The sequence below is a fragment of the Scyliorhinus torazame genome, chromosome 21 (assembly GCF_047496885.1).
Source record: "Scyliorhinus torazame isolate Kashiwa2021f chromosome 21, sScyTor2.1, whole genome shotgun sequence".
Classification (NCBI taxonomy): domain Eukaryota; kingdom Metazoa; phylum Chordata; class Chondrichthyes; order Carcharhiniformes; family Scyliorhinidae; genus Scyliorhinus; species Scyliorhinus torazame.
The window spans coordinates 76117450-76133352 of NC_092727.1; the positions used below are offsets into that span (position 1 = coordinate 76117450).

The 15903-nt window shown below is 50.1% G+C and overlaps 1 protein-coding gene across 3 annotated transcripts in view; it reads left to right on the top strand.

Annotated features, from left to right (window-relative positions):
• LOC140398358 (nuclear factor 7, brain-like) overlaps positions 1–15903 on the top strand; it is a 162123-nt gene that overhangs the window by 36924 nt on the left and 109296 nt on the right. For 2 of the 3 annotated variants that reach the window (XM_072486948.1, XM_072486951.1), the window contains exon 1: positions 14040–14298. The exons of the other annotated variant lie outside the window; for it this stretch is intronic. The gene's annotated coding sequence lies outside the window, so the exon portion shown is untranslated. Of the gene's footprint in view, positions 1–14039; positions 14299–15903 lie in introns of those variants that run through there. 3 annotated transcript variants of the gene reach the window in all.

The window sequence follows — 15903 nt, forward strand, 5'->3', positions numbered from 1 at the left end:
GCGACACTAGCAGGTGATGCTGGTGAACGGAAGTGAGGTGGTGGGGGAGAAGGCCGAGAGGGGTGTCCGTGGTGGGGAAGGGAGCAGGGGAGGGGGGTGGGGTTAAGGGGGGTTGTTGTGACATGGCAGCGGGTGAGAGAGATGACATGGTCAGGGGTGGAGAATGGGATGGGCTGGATATAAAGTGGAATTAAGCAGGCGGGAGTTAAGTGGGGAAGATGGTGGACGGTAGAGGGGTTTGGAGGTGTAAGCCTCCGGTATGGCTGGTAACGTGGAATGTCCGGGATCTGAATGGGCCGGTTAAAAGGTCGCGGGTGTTCGTGCACCTCAGGACCCTGAAAGCTGGGGTGGTCTTTCTGCAGGAGACGCAACTCCGTGTGAAGGACCAGGTTACGTTAAGGAAGGGTGGGTCAGGCAGGTTTTTCACTTAGGGTTTGTTTCGAAATCGAGGGGAGTGGTGATTTTAATGAGCAAAATAATGGGATTTGTGAGTGTGAAGGAGGTGAAGGTTTCGGGTGGGAGATATGTGATTGTGAGTGGGGTATTGGAAGGGGCACCGATAGTGTTGGTAAATGTTGTATGCCCCAAATTGGGATGATGTGGGTTTTATGACGGGGTTGCTGACAGCAATCCCGGATTTGGCCATGCAGCAGTTGATCATGAGAGGCGATTTTAACTGTGTCCCAGAGCCGAGGGTGGATAGATCGAGCCCCAGGTCGATGGGTAGGGTACGAATGGCAATGGAGCTGGGGGGGGTTTATGGAGAGTTTGAGTACGATGGATCCATGGTGTTTTCAGAACCCAGGGGGAAGGGAGTATTCCTTCTTTCCACACGTCTATAAGGTGTTTTTGCTGTTTGTAGTATATATAAATGATTTGGAGGAAAATGTAACTGGTCTGATTAGTAAGTTTGCAGACGACACAAAGGTTGGTGGAATTGCGGATAGCGATGAGGACTGTCAGAGGATACAGCAGGATTTAGATTGTTTGGAGACTTGGGTGGAGAGATGGCAGATGGAGTTTAATCCGGACAAATGTGAGGTAATGCATTTTGGAAGGTCTAAAGCAGGTAGGGAATATACAGTGAATGGTAGAACCCTCAAGAGTATTGAAAGTTAAAGAGATCTAGGAGTACAGGTCCACAGGTCACTGAAAGGGGCAAGTTAAGAACTAGGAACAGGAGTAGGCCATCTGGCCCCTCGAGCCTACTCCCCCATTTAATGAGATCATGGCTGATCTTTGTGGACTCAGCTCCACTCTCCGGCCCGTACACCATATCCCCGAATCCCTTTATTCTTTAGAAAGGCATCTATCTTTTTCTTAAAAACGTTTAAAGAAGGAGCCTCAACTGCTTCACTGGGCAAGGAATTCCAGAGATTCACAACCCTTTGGGTGAAGAAGTTCCTCCTACACTCCGTCCTAAATCTACCTCCCCTTATTTTGAGGCTATGTCCCCTAGTTCTGCTTTCCCCGACCAGTGGAAACAACCTGCCCGCATCTATCCTATCTATTCCCTTCATAATTTTATATGTCTCAATAAGATCCCCCCCGCATCCTTCTAAACTCCAATGAGTACAGTCCCAGTCTACTCAACCTCTCGTCATAATCTAATCCCCTCAACTCTGGGGTCAACCTAGTGAATCTCCTCTGCACTCCCTCCAGTGCCAATGTGTCCTTTCTCAGGTAAGGAGAACACAGGTGGAGAAGGTAGTCAAGAAGGCATACAGCATGCTTGCCTTTGGATTTCGGCGGCAGCGGTGCGCAGGGGCCTTCTGGGAGGTGAGTAGTGAGTTTAAAAGCTCTTACCTTTACAGGAGCAGCCCTTTGGATTTCGGCGGCAGCGGTGCGCAGGGGCCTTCTGGGAGGTGAGTAGTGAGTTTAAAAGCTCTTACCTTTACAGGAGCAGCCCTTTGGATTTCGGCGGCAGCGGTGCGCAGGGGCCTTCTGGGAGGTGAGTAGTGAGTTTAAAAGCTCTTACCTTTACAGGAGCAGCCCTTTGGATTTCGGCGGCAGCGGTGCGCAGGGGCCTTCTTGGAGGTGAGTAGTGTATTTAAAAGCCTTACCTTTACAGGAGCAGCCCTTTGGATTTCGGCGGCAGCGGTGCGCAGGGGCCTTCTGGGAGGTGAGTAGTGAGTTTAAAAGCTCTTACCTTTACAGGAGCAGCCCTTTGGATTTCGGCGGCAGCGGTGCGCAGGGGCCTTCTTGGAGGTGAGTAGTGTATTTAAAAGCCTTACCTTTACAGGAGCAGCCCTTTGGATTTCGGCGGCAGCGGTGCGCAGGGCCTTCTGGGAGGTGAGTAGTGAGTTTAAAAGCTCTTACCTTTACAGGAGCAGCCCTTTGGATTTTGGCGGCAGCGGTGCGCAGGGGCCTTCTGGGAGGTGAGTAGTGTATTTAAAAAGCCTTACCTTTACAGGAGCAGCCCTTTGGATTTCGGCGGCAGCGGTGCGCAGGGGCCTTCTGGGAGGTGAGTAGTGAGTTTAAAAGCTCTTACCTTTACAGGAGCAGCCCTTTGGATTTCGGCGGCAGCGGTGCGCAGGGGCCTTCTGGGAGGTGAGGAGTGAATTTAAAAGCTCTTACCTTTACAGGAGCAGCCCTTTGGATTTCGGCGGCAGCGGTGCGCAGGGGCCTTCTGGGAGGTGAGTAGTGAATTTAAAAAGCCTTGCCTGGTCCCGTGTCTGTTCTTCTTTTCTGTTTTATTTGTTTTTATATAAGGCGGGAACCGGAAGTTCGACCTCTGGCAAGTCCCCCCCCCCCCAACCAATAAATTCTGGTGGAAGCGGGTGGGAGACACGTGTAGTGTCTCCCACCCGCCCTCCTCCTCTAACCTAATAATAAGACCCATTGGTGTAAGGTAAGTGCCATATTATATTATTATTATATTATTAGCATTGTGCAGGTCAAGGCGGAGGTGGAGGAGCAGTCTCTGTCAGCGAGAGAACCTGAGAACATCTCAGACACTCAGAAGGTAAGAAGGTAAGTAAGTGATTTTTACTTTTATACCTTTTTTCAAATTATGTGTGTCGGGGGGAAACTGAAGTGACATCACAGAAAAGCTGTGGCCAGAGTGGCTGGTTGGGATTCTAACCTAAATTTAAAAAAAATTTGAGTATTTGGGAACTAATTAAACATAATAACTTAATTATAATTTCGAGGATATCTAAGCCAGAGATCGGAGAGTATTATAGTTAGCTATCGCATTTCTATTAGAAATCTAGTGCTAGGAAACAGATAGTTGACAGTAACTTTGCAATTTTAAAAGAAAGTATTTTTAAAAAAAAAGACAAATTTTAATTTTAATTAATTGACGCAATGTCAGTTAGAGGGGTGCTGTGCTCTGACTGTGAGATGTGGCAGGTCCGGGAGGCTTCCAGCGCCCCGGATGGCTTCATCTGCAGAAAGTGCACCCAACTGCAGCTCATCACAGACCGCATGGTTCAGTTGGAGCAGCAATTGGATGCACTTAGGAGCATGCAGGTGGCGGAAAGCGTCATAGATCGCAGTTATGTAAATGTGGTCACACCCAAGGTGCAGGCAGAGAAATGGGTGACCACCAGAAAGGGCAGGCAGTCAGTGCAGGAATCCCCTGTGGTTGTCCCCCTCTCGAACAGATATACCCCTTTGGATACTGTCGGGGGGGATAGCCTATCAGGGGAAAACAGCAGCAGCCAGAGCAGTGGCACCAAGGCTGGCTCTGATGTTCAGAAGGGAGGGTCAAAGCGCAGAAGAGTAATAGTAATAGGGGACTCTATAGTCAGGGGCACAGGTAGGCGCTTCTGTGGACGTGAAAGAGACTCCAGGATGGTATGTTGCCTCCCTGGTGCCAGGGTCCAGGATGTCTCCGAACGGGTAGAGGGAATCCTGAAGGGGGAGGGCAAACAGGCAGAGGTCGTTGTACATATTGGTACTAACGACATAGGCAGGAAGGGGCATGAGGTCCTGCAGCAGGAGTTCAGGGAGCTAGGCAGAAAGTTAAAAGACAGGACCTCGAGGGTTGTAATCTCGGGATTACTCCCTGTGCCACGTGCCAGTGAGGTTAGAAATAGGAAGATAGAGCAGACAAACACGTGGCTAAACAGCTGGTGTAGGAGGGAGGGTTTCCGTTATCTGGACCACTGGGAGCTCTTCCGGGGCAGGTGTGACCTGTATAAGATGGACGGGTTGCATCTAAACCGGAGAGGCATAAATATCCTGGCCGCGAGGTTTGCTAGTGTCACACGGGAGGGTTTAAACTAGTATGGCAGGGGGGTGGGCACGGGAGCAATAGGTCAGAAGGTGAGAGCATTGAGGGAGAACTAGGGAATAGGGACAGTGTGGCTCTGAGGCAGAGCAGACGGGGAGAAGTTGCTGAACACAGCGGGTCTGGTGGCCTGAAGTGCATATGTTTTAATGCAAGGAGCATTACGGGTAAGGCAGATGAACTTAGAGCTTGGATTACTACTTGGAACTATGATGTTGTTGCCATTACAGAGACCTGATTGAGGGAAGGGCAGGATTGGCAGCTAAACGTTCCAGGATTTAGATGTTTCAGGCGGGATAGAGGGGGATGTAAAAGGGGAGGCGGAGTTGCGCTACTTGTTCGGGAGAGTATCACAGCTATACAGCGAGAGGACACCTCAGAGGGCAGTGAGGCTATATGGGTAGAGATCAGGAATAAGAAGGGTGCAGTCACAATGTTGGGGGTATACTACAGGCCTCCCAACAGCCAGCGGGAGATAGAGGAGCAGATAGGTAGACAGATTTTGGAAAAGAGTAAAAACAACAGGGTTGTGGTGATGGGAGACTTCAACTTCCCCAATATTGACTGGGACTCACTTAGTGCCAGGGGCTTAGACGGGGCGGAGTTTGTAAGGAGCATCCAGGAGGGCTTCTTAAAACAATATGTAAACAGTCCAACTAGGGAAGGGGCTGTACTGGACCTGGTATTGGGGAATGAGCCCGGCCAGGTGGTAGATGTTTCAGTAGGGGAGCATTTCGGTAACAGTGACCACAATTCAGTAAGTTTTAAAGTACTGGTGGACAAGGATAAGAGTGGTCCGAGGATGAATGTGCTAAATTGGGGGAAGGCTAATTATAACAATATTAGGCGGGAACTGAAGAACATAGATTGGGGGCGGATGTTTGAGGGCAAATCAACATCTGACATGTGGGAGGCTTTCAAGTGTCAGTTGAAAGGAATACAGGACAGGCATGTTCCTGTGAGGAAGAAAGATAAATACGGCAATTTTCGGCAACCTTGGATGACGAGTGATATTGTAGGCCTCGTCAAAAAGAAAAAGGAGGCATTTGTCAGGGCTAAAAGGCTGGGAACAGACGAAGCCTGTGTGGCATATAAGGAAAGTAGGAAGGAACTTAAGCAAGGAGTCAGGAGGGCTAGAAGGGGTCATGAAAAGTCATTGGCAAATAGGGTTAAGGAAAATCCCAAGGCTTTTTACACGTACATAAAAAGCAAGAGAGTAGCCAGGGAAAGGGTTGGCCCACTGAAGGATAGGCAAGGGAATCTATGTGTGGAGCCAGAGGAAATAGGCGAGGTACTAAATGAATACTTTGCATCAGTATTCACCAAAGAGAAGGAATTGGTAGATGTTGAGTCTGGAGAAGGGGGTGTAGATAGCCTGGGTCACATTGTGATCCAAAAAGACGAGGTGTTGGGTGTCTTAAAAAATATTAAGGTAGATAAGTCCCCAGGGCCTGATGGGATCTACCCCAGAATACTGAAGGAGGCTGGAGAGGAAATTGTTGAGGCCTTGACAGAAATCTTTGGATCTTCGCTGTCTTCAGGGGATGTCCCGGAGGACTGGAGAATAGCCAATGTTGTTCCTCTGTTTAAGAAGGGTAGCAAGGATAATCCCGGGAACTACAGGCCGGTGAGCCTTACTTCAGTGGTAGGGAAATTACTGGAGAGAATTCTTCGAGACAGGATCTACTCCCATTTGGAAGCAAATGGACGTATTAGTGAGAGGCAGCACGGTTTTGTGAAGGGGAGGTCGTGTCTCACTAACTTGATAGAGTTTTTCGAGGAGGTCACTAAGATGATTGATGCAGGTAGGGCAGTAGATGTTGTCTATATGGACTTCAGTAAGGCCTTTGACAAGGTCCCTCATGGTAGACTAGTACAAAAGGTGAAGTCACACGGGATCAGGGGTGAACTGGCAAGGTGGATACAGAACTGGCTAGGCCATAGAAGGCAGAGGGTAGCAATGGAGGGATGCTTTTCTAATTGGAGGGCTGTGACCAGTGGTGTTCCACAGGGATCAGTGCTGGGACCTTTGCTCTTTGTAGTATATATAAATGATTTGGAGGAAAATGTAACTGGTCTGATTAGTAAGTTTGCAGACGACACAAAGGTTGGTGGAATTGCGGATAGCGATGAGGACTGTCTGAGGATACAGCAGAATTTAGATTGTCTGGAGACTTGGGCGGAGAGATGGCAGATGGAGTTTAATCCGGACAAATGTGAGGTAATGCATTTTGGAAGGGCTAATGCAGGTAGGGAATATACAGTGAATGGTAGAACCCTCAAGAGTATTGAAAGTCAAAGAGATCTAGGAGTACAGGTCCACAGGTCATTGAAAGGGGCAACACAGGTGGAGAAGGTAGTCAAGAAGGCATACGGCATGCTTGCCTTCATTGGCCGGGGCATTGAGTATAAGAATTGGCAAGTCATGTTGCAGCTGTATAGAACCTTAGTTAGGCCACACTTGGAGTATAGTGTTCAATTCTGGTCGCCACACTACTAGAAGGATGTGGAGGCTTTAGAGAGGGTGCAGAAGAGATTTACCAGAATGTTGCCTGGTATGGAGGGCATAAGCTATGAGGAGCGATTGAATAAACTCGGTTTGTTCTCACTGGAACGAAGGAGGTTGAGGGGCGACCTGATAGAGGTATACAAAATTATGAGGGGCATAGACAGAGTGGATAGTCAGAGGCTTTTCCCTGGGGTAGAGGGGTCAATTACTAGGGGGCATAGGTTTAAGGTGAGAGGGGCAAGGTTTAGAGTAGATGTACGAGGCAAGTTTTTTACGCAGAGGGTAGTGGGTGCCTGGAACTCACTACCGGAGGAGGTAGTGGAAGCAGGGACGATAGGGACATTTAAGGGGCATCTTGACAAATATATGAATAGGATGGGAATAGAAGGATACGGACCCAGGAAGTGTAGAAGATTGTAGTTTAGTCGGGCAGTATGGTCGGCACGGGCTTGGAGGGCCGAAGGGCCTGTTCCTGTGCTGTACATTTCTTTGTTCTTTGTTCTTTGTTCATTGGCCGGGGCATTGAGTATAAGAATTGGCAAGTCATGTTGCAGCTGTATAGAACCTTAGTTAGGCCACACTTGGAGTATAGTGTTCAATTCTGGTCGCCACACTACCAGAAGGATGTGGAGGCTTTAGAGAGGGTGCAGAAGAGATTTACCAGAATGTTGCCTGGTATGGAGGGCATTAGCTATGAGGAGCGGTTGAATAAACTCGGTTTGTTCTCACTGGAACGAAGAAGGTTGAGGGGCGACCTGATAGAGGTCTACAAAATTATGAGGGGCATAGACAGAGTGGATAGTCAGAGGCTTTTCCCTGGGGTAGAGGGGTCAATTACTAGGGGGCATAGGTTTAAGGTGAGAGGGGCAAGGTTTAGAGTAGATTACGAGGCAAGTTTTTTACACAGAGTGTTGTGGGTGCCTGGAACCCGCTACCGGAGGAGGTGGTGGAAGCCGGGACGACAGTGACATTTAAGGGGCATCTTGACAAATACATGAATAGGATGGGAATAGAGGGATACGGACCCAGGAAGTGTAGAAGATTGTAGTCTAGTCGGGCAGCATGGTTGGCACGGGCTTGGAGGGCCGAAGGGCCTGTTCCTGTGCTGTACATTTCTTTGTTCTTTGTTCTTTGTGTATTCGAGTATTGATTACTTTGTCGTGAGCCGGGCGATTTTGTTTGGGATAGAGGGGGCAGAGTATACGGGGATAGTTATCTCGGACCATGCACCTCACAGCTGAAGATTTGGTTTAGATCGGGACGAGAACAGAGACAGAGGTTTGACTCGGGGCTGTTGGCGGATGGAGATTTTTGTGATAAGGTACGGGCAGGAATTAAGGAGTATGTGAAGTTGAATCAGAATGGGGAAGTGTCGGCTGCCATTTTTCAGGAAGCACTGAAGTCAGTGGTCCAGAGGGAAAATATTTTGTTTGAGGCTTGTGGGGGTAGGGAAAGGAGGGAGGAACATGACCATCTCATGAGCACGATAGTGGCGGTGGACAGGAAATATTCAAGGGTGCCCACCATGGAAGGATTGGCGAGGAGGAAAAAATTGCAGGGGCAGTTTGACAGGCCGACAACGGGGAGGGCGGTAGGGCAACTGCGTAGGGCAAGAGGGGTACAATATGAGTATGAGGAGAAGACGAGCGCATGCTGGCACACCAGCTGCCGAGGAAGGCTGCGTCCAGGGAAATATTGAAAATACAGACTAGGGCTGGAGATGTGGTGTCAGAGCCAAGGAAGACGAATGAGGCGTTTAGGGAAAACTACCAGGGACCTTACGAGGTGGATCCGGGGGGAGAGGAGGGGGACATGGGACGGTTTCTGTACGAGCTGGAATTTCCCCAGATGCAGAAAGCAGGCGTTGGAGGAGCCCCTGGGGCTGAGAGAGGTGCTGGATAGTATCAGGGGTATGAAGTCGGGGAAGGCCCCTGGGCCGGATGGGTACCCAGTGGAATTTCATAAGGAATTTGCGACGGATCTGGCACCACATCTGTTGGGGCGTTTCATGAAGCACTTAAGAAGGGGGATTTCCGGAGACGATGACGCAGGCAGTAATCACATTAATCCCGAAGAAGGGGAAGGACCCAGTGGAATGTGGGTGGCATAGGCACATCTCACTATTGAACATGGATGTGAAAGTATTGGCTAAGTTGTTGGCGGGGTGGATGAAGGATTGTGTTCCAGGGGTGGTTGCAGAAGCTCAAACAGGCTTTGTGAAGGGCAGGCAGCTCGCGAGTAATATAAGACGGCTGTTTAACGTGGTGATGAATCCGTTGGGAGCTCTGGTACCGGAAGTGGTGGTGTCCATGGACGCGGAGAAGGAATTTGATCGGGTGGAGTGGTGGTACTTGTTCGAGGTTTTGGGAAGGTTTGGGTTTGGGCCTAGATTTGTGGCATGGGTGCGGTTGCTGTATGTAGCACCAAGGGCGAGGGTGAGAATGAATGATATGAGCTCACAAAGCTTTGACTTACACAGGGATACGAGGCAGCATACGCTGTTGCCACTGCTGTTTGCGCTGGCCATAGAGCCATTGGCGATGGTTGGGAGTCGGCGGAGTGGCAGGGGATTATGAGGGGTCAGAGGGAGCATCGGGTGTCGCTATATGCCGATGACCTCTTGCTGTATGTTTTAGATTCGTTGGAGAATATGGGAAGGATTATGGGCCTGTTGAGGAGGTTTGGAGGGTTCTCAGGATACAAGCTGAATGTAAGGTATTCCCGGTGAATGAGCTGGGACAGCGGGCTAATTTAGGGAGGATGCGAGGGATAGGTTCCGGTATTTGGAGATTCAGGGAGCGAGGGAATGGACTGGGCTCCATAACAAAGCTGGTGGAGGAGGCCAGGGAGGATCTTAAGAGGTGGGATACTCTGCACTTAACTCTGGCGGGGAGGGGTCCAAATGGTGAAAATGAATATTCTGCCGAGGTTCTTGTTTACCTTTCAGGCTCTCCCAATGTTTAGCCCAAAGGCCCTTTTTCGGAAAGACACGATCATTTTGGACTTTGTATGGGCGGGGAAGGTGCCGAGGGTGGGGAGGACCCTGCTACAGAGGCATAGGCAGCAAGAGGGGTTGGCGTTGCCGAACTCGCTTCATTAATATTGGGCGGTGGATGTGGACAAGGTGCGGCGATGATGGGAAGGAGAAGGGATAGAGTGGGTTAGGATGGAGGAGGAATATTGTCGGGGACAAGTTTGAGGGCTATGGTGATGGCAGCGTTGCCGCTGGCTCCAAGTAGTTATTCAGGGAGCCTTGTGGTGCAGTCCACGGTGAAGATATGGAATCAGGAAGGGATGTTGGTGCTAATGCTGCTGAGCGTGAATCATGGTTTTGAGCTGGGGGGAGGGGAGGTGAATAATGTATACAGGAGGTGGAGGGAAGTGGGGCTTGTCAAGGCGAGGGATCTGTATTTGGGGGAAGGGTTCGCCAGTCTGGAGGAGCTAAGGGGTAGAGCTTCTGAGGGGGAGTGAGTTCAGGTATCTGCAGGTTAGGGACTTTGCGTGAGAGGTATGGAGGGGATTCCCTCGGTTGCCGGGCTACACCCTGCTGGAGCGACTGCTGCTTCCGGATGTGGAAGGGGAGGGAAGAATTGGGGATATATCCAAGTGGCTGGGGGACAGGAAGGCGAGTGGGTGGTGAAGATCAAGGAGAAATGGGAAGTGGAGTTGGGAGGGGAGATCAATTGGTGTAGGGTAAACGGACCTCCTCTGCAAGGATGAGCCTGATACAGTTTAAGGTGGTGCACAGGGTGCATATGACTTGGGCGAGAATGAGTGGGTTCTTTCAGGGGGTAGCAGATGACTGTGAGAGGTGTGGGCGGGGGCCAGCCAATCACGCACACATGTTTTGGGGTTGCGAAAAATTGGGAAGGTTCTGGGCGGGAGTGTTCGCGGTCTTGGCTAGGATAGTGGAGGAGGAGGTGGACCTGGACCCTTTGGTGGCGATATTTGGGGTTTCAGAGAAGCCGGAGCACATGGAGAGGAGGAAGGCCGATGTCGTAGCCTTCGCCTCTCTGATTGCACGGCGGTGAATTTTGCTGGAGTGGCGGTCGGCATCGCCACCGGGGGTAGCGGCTTAGTTGGGTGGCCTGTATGACTTCCTGCGGTTGGAGAAGATAAAGGGGCTCTGCAGGGGGGGTTGAGAAAAGGTGGGGGATGTTTGTGAACGTGTTTGAGGAGCTCTTCATCGCAGGGGGGAGGGTGAAAAAAGGGAACACTTTGGACAGACTGCTGGGAAGTATGTTTCCCGGGGTTTTGATTTGCTGTAACCTGTTTTGACACATGTTTGCAATAAAATACATTAAAAAAATAAAACCGAGTAGGAATAAATGTGTCTTTTTGAAGTGGCATGCTGGAACTAGTGGGGTTCCGCAGAGACCATTGCTTGGGCTCCAGCTATTCACAAAATACATCAATGATTTGGATGAGGTAAGCTCCAGGATTTTGAACCAGCAACTGTGAAGAAATAATTCCAAGTCCAGCACACACACACCAACACACCACAAAAACACACCTCCATCACACACACACAAACACAACCACCAACACACACACCCACCATACACCCTGAACCCACAACCCAACACACGACCACCAACACAAAACCCATTACACACCCCAAACCCACACCCCAACACACATCCCGTAGCCTCACAAACCAACACACACCACCAAAACACCCCCAATAAAACACACCCACTAACACATACCCCTATCACACACCCCATCTTACACCCCAACACCCCCCCAATACACACCCACCAACACACACACACTAACACTCACCCCATCACACACCCCAACACACACCCACCAACACACTCCCATCAAGAACCTCCATCATACATCCCAACACACACCCACCGACACACAACTGCCAACACACACCCGATCACTGAATCCACAAAGCAACACGCACCCCAGCACACACATCAACACACACACCCCAACACACACCCCTGTCACACACCCCGAACCTACACCCCAACACACATCCACCGACACACACCCACCCACCGTCTCACACCTCCATCACACACCCTGAACCCACAACCCAACACACACCCCATCACAATCCCTGAGCCCACAATCCAACACACATCCCAGCACACACACACCAACACACACACCCCAACACACACCCCCGTCACAACCCCGAACCTACACCCCAACATACATCCACCGACACACACCCACGCACCGTCACACACCCCCATCACACACCCTGAACTCACATCCCAACACACAGCCCAACACACACCCCATCACAATCCCTGAGCCCACAATCCAACACACACCCCAGCATACACACACACAAACACCAATACACCAACACACGGCCACCAACACATCCCCATCACACACCCAAACCCAGACCCCAACATACACCCCGTGCCCATACCCACCAACACACCACTGAAACACACCCAATAAAACACACTCACCAACACAAACCCCTATCACACACTTCCATCATACACCCCAACACACACATCCCAATACACAACCACCAACACACACACCCACCATACACCCTGAACCCACAACCCAACACACACCCAACACACACCCACCAACACTCACCCCCAACACATACCCCATACCCACACCCACCGACACACAAACATCAACACACATCCCCATCACACACCTGAACCAATACCCCAACACACTCCCACTAACACACAACCACCAACACACAACCACCAACACACAACCAACAACACACACCCCAAATCCCAACACACAGCCCGAACCGACACCCCAACACAGCCCAAACTCACACCCCAACACACAGCCCGAACCCACACCCCAACACACAGCCCGAACCCACACCCCAACATACAGCTCAAACTCACACGCCAACGCACCTACCAATACACACCCACCAACACACAATCACCAACACACACCCCATTACACACCCCATTACACACCCCAAGCACACACCCACCAACACACACCCACCAACACTCACCCCATCACACACCCCAACACACACACCAACACACTCCCACTAACACTCACCCCCATCACACACCCCAACACACAGCCCTAACTCACACGCCAACGCACCTACCAACACACGCCCACCAACACACAATCACCAACACACACCCATTACACACACCAAGCACACACACACTGTCACACACACACCATCACACACCCTCATCTGCAAAGTGTGGTGAAACTGCAGAGTGTGGTGACCTCAGCCCAACGCGTCACACAAGCTTGTTACCCTCCCATTGATTCTGTATACACCTCCTGTTGCTTCAGGAAGGCAGACAGCATTGTAAATCACCCTGCACACCCAGCCTTTGCCCTCTTCCAGACCTTTCCATCAGGCAGAAGATACAGAAGTCTGAAGACCCGCACATCCAGACATAGGAACAGCTTCTTCCCCACAGCTACTGGACTCCTCAACGATTATCCCTCCGACAGAGCTGTTCCCTGTAAGAACACTTCACAATGCCCTATGCTGCTCTTGCTCATGTATTTGCTTTGTTTGGCCCTTGTAACGCACTATAACCAATCACTATTTGTCGATGTACTTTGTCGATTATTCTTTTTAGTCTACTGTGTACATTCCCTTGGCCACAGAAAAATACTTTTCACTGTACTTCAGTACATGTGACTATCAATCAATCAATCTCACACCCCGTACCCACCCCCACCAACACACACCCACATCACACATCCTGAACCCACTCCCCAACACACACACCAACACACACCCCTTTCACACACCCCTATCACATGTAACCATCAACACACACACATCAACACCACACACCCCATTACACACCCCAAGCACATACACACCATCACACACACCCATCATATCCCAACACACACACCAACACACAAACAACCACCAACACATATCCCCATCACACACCCCTATCACACATCCCAATGCATAATCACCAACACACAACCAACACACACCCCCATCACACACTCCCATGACCCACCCCAACACACACCCCCATCACACACCCACCAACACACATTCTCCCAACACACAATCCCAAATCCAACCTTCCCAACACTCAGATCTACATCGCCCACCTCTTCTGACAGAAATACAGCCTCTAGCTCCCAACAGCCTCCCCTCCTCCACACAGATTTCCCCAGGACACACACCCACAAAAAAGTCTGTGGTTAAACCCAGTATGATGTCACAATCCCTTTAGCACATCATGTGAGTGTCCTTGATTCAGTTTTCTGCTCTGCCTTCACTCCTGTATCACTGTTTGTCTTCACTCCAATACCTCTGTTCGCCCATGGCCTGTTTAAGCTGCCTACACTGAATCCATTTTGCCTGTCTGCCTTTGACCTGGTTTGACTCTTTTAATTTAAAGCCCTATAACCTGAATTAAAATATATTTTCTGATATGCAAATGAACAGAAGTGTTCCGTCAGTCTGTCATTGGTTCTTTGATCGAAACATAATTGAAAGACTCAACACCAGAACCAATCGTATTGGATTCCTTGGACTATTTAAGTTGATTGTCTGCCAGAATCCATTCAGTTAACTGACATTCAGGTAAGGTGAACTCATAACTGGGTATGTGCCACATTTAATTATTTAGTTTCAATATTTGCTGATGTACCCTGTTTAGTTTATTCTACAACCTAGTATTTATGCTTGTCTAAAAGGATTACCTTTCGGTAATTATCATTGTGGATCTGTCAACAAATTGTGTAAATGCCAATGACTCACTGGCCAGTGTGGTAGTGAAATAAATGGGGATTCCATATTTCATTCCTGATCGCTGCTGAATTTATCAGTGTCCATTAGGATAGCTGAAGGACAGACATCACTTTTCAAGAGGCCTCTGATCTGCTCATGTAGCCAGGGTATTTATTTTGCTGGGTCAGTTCAGTTTCTGGTCAATAGTAACCCCCAGGATGTTGACAGTGGGGGATTCAGTGATGGTAATGCCATTGAATGTCAAGATTCTCTCTTCTTGGAGATAGTCGTTGCCTGGCATTTATGTGGCATGAATGTTATTTGCCACGGAATACCATAGCCTTTGAACATTCTGTGCTGTCAGCCATTTTTTGGTATCGGGTGGGGTGAATCGAATTGGCTGAAGACTGACATCTGCAATGCTGGGACCTGTGGGGGAGACTGAGATGGATCATCCACTTGGCACTTCTGGCTGAAGATTGCTGCGAATGCTTCAGCCTTGTCATTTAGATTGGGGATATTTGTGGAGCTTCCTACTCCAGTGAGTTGTTTAATTGTCCACCACCATTCACAAACATAGCTAACAAAAGCAAGGAAATTGTGGGAAACGTCTATATATCTGATCAACCTAAGAATCAAATTCCGTGCACCTAAATTTAAGAGCCATGAAGACCTTAGATCATGTCCACTGGAGATTTACCAGAATGAGGTGCACGATAATGCTTGAGAGAACCTGTCACCCAAAAGACATCTCCAGCACTCCCTCAGTGCTGCACAATTTTGTCAACCTAGATTTTGCCCCAAATCTCTGGATGGGACATGAACTCACAGTCACTTGACTCAAAAGACAAGGGGCTGGATTCTCCGCAGCCCACAACCGAAATCGTGTTCGGCGCAGGGGCGGAGAATCCAATTTCACGCCGAAATTGGGCCCGCCGCCGGTCCGGCGATTCTCCAGGACCCGAGAATCGGTGTCATCGCGGAGTGCTCCGCGCAGCTGGGGGGGCCATTGCCAAAAATATAGTGAAGAGGGTTTTCAGACAAACATTATGATGTGGCCCAGCGATTCTCCGCTCCCGACCGGCCAAGTCCCGATGGCGTGGTTCTAACCACCTATCGCCGGTCGGGATGCTTGCGTGGCGGCTGCGGATTCAGCCCGCGGCCGCATGGTGGGGGGCAGGGGGATCGGACACCGGGGGAGGGGGGCTTCTAGGTGGCTGGGGGACAGATCGGCGCAGTCGGGTTTTCAGGCGCGCGGCCGATTGGGGGTCTACATTTTTAATCTGCCTCCGCGGTCCAGGTACGCCATGGTGCTCGGCCCGGTCACTGGAGGCTGCCGCCGTGCGCATGCGCGGACTCAAAACCAGAAGTGCGGGGGCTCGTATCCACAGCTAAAGCTGCGTGAGCTACTCTGGGTCCCTGCTAGCCCCCAGTGAACCAGCTCCACTTTTTCACAGG